This window comes from Pinus tabuliformis, chromosome 6 (genome assembly GCF_031772625.1).
Source record: "Pinus tabuliformis cultivar Carrire ecotype Pingquan chromosome 6, CPIR1, whole genome shotgun sequence".
Taxonomy (NCBI): Eukaryota; Viridiplantae; Streptophyta; class Pinopsida; order Pinales; family Pinaceae; genus Pinus; species Pinus tabuliformis.
In genome coordinates, this window is record NC_142292.1 from 832088151 (window position 1) to 832092067 (window position 3917).

A 3917-nucleotide genomic window follows, 5' to 3' on the forward strand; every position below is an offset into this window, starting at 1 on the left:
TTAGTGTGTTTCCGGTTCGGTTGCACCAAGAAGACCATGCACATGCTAGCAGACGAGTTGGATGAAGGAGCCACACCAATGCACTCGGATGCAACAGAGGCAAGAGTTCGCTTCAGCAAGATGTCACCATGGGGTGCATGCACACCATCACGAACGACCAAGATTGGCATCAACTCACCACCTTCACCATCACAAGCATGTCAAAGAGTTGGTCTCACCACAACGAACCGAGTGTCAGTGATGTCTTGCATGGCTTGCTCAAGCCATTTTGTCTCACATGAGCACATGTGCATTTTAATGTAATGTCATGTGAAGTGGAATTTCAAGTGTCAATAGTTGGACGTAACAATCATAGAGTAGATGAAGAGTCATGAGGGTAGATGAACTATCACAAAGGGGAATGTCAATGGTCACCCAACCTTTTCTATAAATAGAACCTCATAACTCATTGTAAAGGCTTTTGGTCAGCCAAGCTTCGACAGGAATATCTTAGAAAAAGCTTAGATAGTATTGTAACAAGCCTTAGCTTCTCCACTATGCATAGCTAGTACATATTTTGGAGGAGCAGGCGGTTGTGGTTGTAATGTTCCACTACTGGAACTAGAGGTTGGGCATGGATGTATTGTTTCACTGGAACTTACACTTAATATAATAGAGCCAGCATGTTTCATGCATATGTTGTATTGTATTCTATGCTATCTAGTTTACTCTAAATGATATATTTATTTGTTTTGTTATGCATGCATGTATGGACTATTCTGTATAAGTATATGTGAATCTTTCGTAAATGTGTAGTTGGTTTAACCATCACTTTGGATTGCTCATTAACTTGCTTTCCAGCTTTTGATGCATCTTCGTCGTGTGTTCCCTTCCAAGCCACGTACTATTATAGGTTTCCAAGGGGCGCACTCACCTCACCCTCAGTGTGTTAGAACCTCTCATGCACCTTCCTTGACTTACTCCAGCTGTCACACCCTTGCTACCAACACAGTTATCTTACTTTCCTCTATGTGAAATCGCGATCAAGGAATTACCATACGACCCACTGTTGGGAATCCTACACCAAACAGTCTAAGGTCTAATTGGGACTTCTTACCGAGGAGATCCGCTTACATTACTCTTGTACGCTCTTCGTTTTTAAAAGGGAAAGATATATAGATTTTCCTTGAACTTGAAAAGAAATTTACAAGCCCTGAAAAGGAATGTACTTTCATTTAGTGAAATTTTTAAAAGGAATTAACAAGTGTCAGTGGTGGTATTACTAATAAAATAGAAATCAAGTAGTTATTATTCTAGATGCATGGGACTGTAATTAAAATTCGTATAGTACGATTAAATATATATTTTTTGCCTCATAGGTTACAACACAATTTTAAGAAAAACAAATGGATATCATGCACCCAATACCAATCAACAAAATCTTAACCAATTATGCGAGTTGAGGACAAAATTAATGCTCAGGAGGGCATTAGCTATCAAACCCTTGCTAGATTTGGGTAGCCATATACATGGAGTCCCTACAAGTACTTAAATGACAAGGCACTAACATAGCAAATCATAGTCATATGTTTCACCCAATCAAAGTATAATAGGAAAAAATTCAATAGGAACTGCCTTGTATAAACAATATGACAATTTGCAATTCTAAACGAAAACATTTAGAAATGGTGAGTGTTATATGTTGTATGGAGAATTGTGTAAACCAGAGGCTACATTATATAGAATCCAAATTAGAAGCGGTAGTCCAAAATGTAAATAATAAGCGAGAAAGGAATAATATGTGTGCACGTTGTTATAATTTCAATAAAGAGAGTATTTTTCCAACAAAAGCAAAAAATGCATTCACTGGCTAAACAATCACTTTGTTTCTCATTACAAAGAAGAATGTAGAGAAAATACAGTGTAAAAACATTCAAAGCAGGGCACATACAGTGAAATATGCATTAGAGTTAATTAGGAAAGAACAAGAAAAAAAATACTTTAGCGTATTCGGTCCATCGTGATAATATAATCCACCTTGGAAATATCTCATATTCAAAGTTTGTAAGCCCTTCAGGGCTTCCAGTTCATCGTATATTGATTAAACATCATCAAACAAAAAGTTCAGGTGCTATGACACAAGAATCATACAGAGTTTAGCAGAAAGTGTCCGTGAAATTCATATAAATAATAGGCCAGAGGCCACCCTATTAAACTACACGCCAACAGTGTGACAATTTTCCCTAAATAAATTTCCCCATAGAGAAGAGTTGGCAGTAGTTACTGTAGAGAAAATGACTATGAAGAGTATTGTAAACCAAATCTCACTACGCCTTGAATTTAACAATAAGAAGCCCATGAGAAACATGATGGAGCCCGACCTGTAGCATAGTGAATAAGAGTTAGAGGTGGGAGGCATGCCCTCTGTCATATGAATTTGAAATTACCATAGCTTCAAACATATATGTAGCAATTATTAAAATAAGGTGGTGAGTGTGAGTATACTTAGGGTAATTCATTTGTATACAATTTAGAAATCACCACCAAATAACGAAAGTATACCTGTGACAAAGATGATTCCGAGCACTCTCCTCCTACACATTACAGTATGACTACCATTAACATCATGAGAGTATACAAGGGCTTATATGTACCATAAGAAGACATGGTAAATCATCAGAAACAAAGAAAAAAACATACAATAAGAGAATGGACACCACAGCGGCTTGAACCTTCTCTTGAGACTAACATAGAAAGTGTTGGTCAAATTTACCCAGCCATAACAACCATTTGGAAAAATAAATGAAAACCCCCCAAAAGAAGATTACCTGGGCCCCTACTAGAGTAAATACCACTCCAAGAGAATCTTACCCAACCCTGCATGGTAAGTATTGGCACCTTAAGCTAATGAAATAAATGGAAAAGGGGTAATGAAGTACCCCAGTAGAGGAATTACTACCAAAACTAAATTACAAGTGAGAAATCCACATTAAAAGAGAAAAACAATGATTACCTGTATGAACCGTTGTGGAAGAATTTCCATGAAAGTTACAGTGACACCCATAAACTGGTGTCGAACCCAAATTATCACAGTAGGCTTGAGAATGTACCCGAAATGACATAAGAATGAACTTAGTCAAAATAAATAAAAATAGAGTATCTTGAGCTACTAATAAAGTGGCAAAGCAGAAATTATTTAACCCTTACCAGTGTCCTTCTGGATCTAAGCACAGAATGGAGGAGAGGATATCATTGCCACGAAACCCCTGTAAGAAACCACAGATGCTAGGATACAAGTACCTCTCATAGTGGTGCTCTCTAAGCACAAAACAACCCAACTAGAAAGAAAACCAAATGAAATGGAAACCGACTTAGATTCATAAGTTAGGGTTTGGGTAAATGAATTCCCACTCTTGGTTGGTAAAGAAAATCCCCACCGTTCATATGAGTAAATTATTGACAATCACATGAAGTCCACGTGAGTCATGAGGATGTGGCAACTACCAGTTTGTCTCACAAAACTCTATGACACACCTGCCTATTGATCCCCTTAATCCCACATGAATTTCATGGTTGGAAGAACCATATAATATAAAGTTAGTAACCAACATCTCTTAATAAATGTCGAGTAAAACCATTATCCAAAGCCTTCATTGTGTCTACACAAATGTATATAACCCATATATATAAACCATATATTTCATATATCTATGCGCATTAGAGGCAATAATAACAATTTTTTTTAGGGTATGCGCATTAGAGGCAATAATAACAATCTTGTTTAGGGTTGATTCCATTAGTCGGAGATTTCCTAGTAGTTTATATAAACCATATATTTCATATATCTATGCGCATTAGAGGCAATAATAACAATTTTTTTTAGGGTATGCGCATTAGAGGCAATAATAACAATCTTGTTTAGGGTTGATTCCATTAGT

General features: G+C 36.8%; 1 long non-coding RNA gene across 3 annotated transcripts; it reads right to left on the reverse strand.

Annotated features, from left to right (window-relative positions):
• Positions 1–2031: 2031 nt before the first annotated feature.
• On the reverse strand, positions 2032–3535 carry LOC149261411 (uncharacterized). Of its 3 annotated transcripts, none has more exons than XR_016248439.1 (5): positions 3187–3535; positions 2993–3076; positions 2811–2856; positions 2542–2575; positions 2032–2360 (listed from the first exon to the last, which is right to left on the reverse strand). It is a non-coding gene; the product is annotated as an uncharacterized LOC149261411 (long non-coding RNA). The 3 variants fall into 3 exon arrangements; XR_016248442.1 differs by having other exon boundaries at positions 2542–2573; positions 2808–2856; positions 3187–3518; XR_016248441.1 differs by lacking the exon at positions 2811–2856 and having other exon boundaries at positions 2542–2573; positions 3187–3527.
• Positions 3536–3917: the final 382 nt, after the last annotated feature.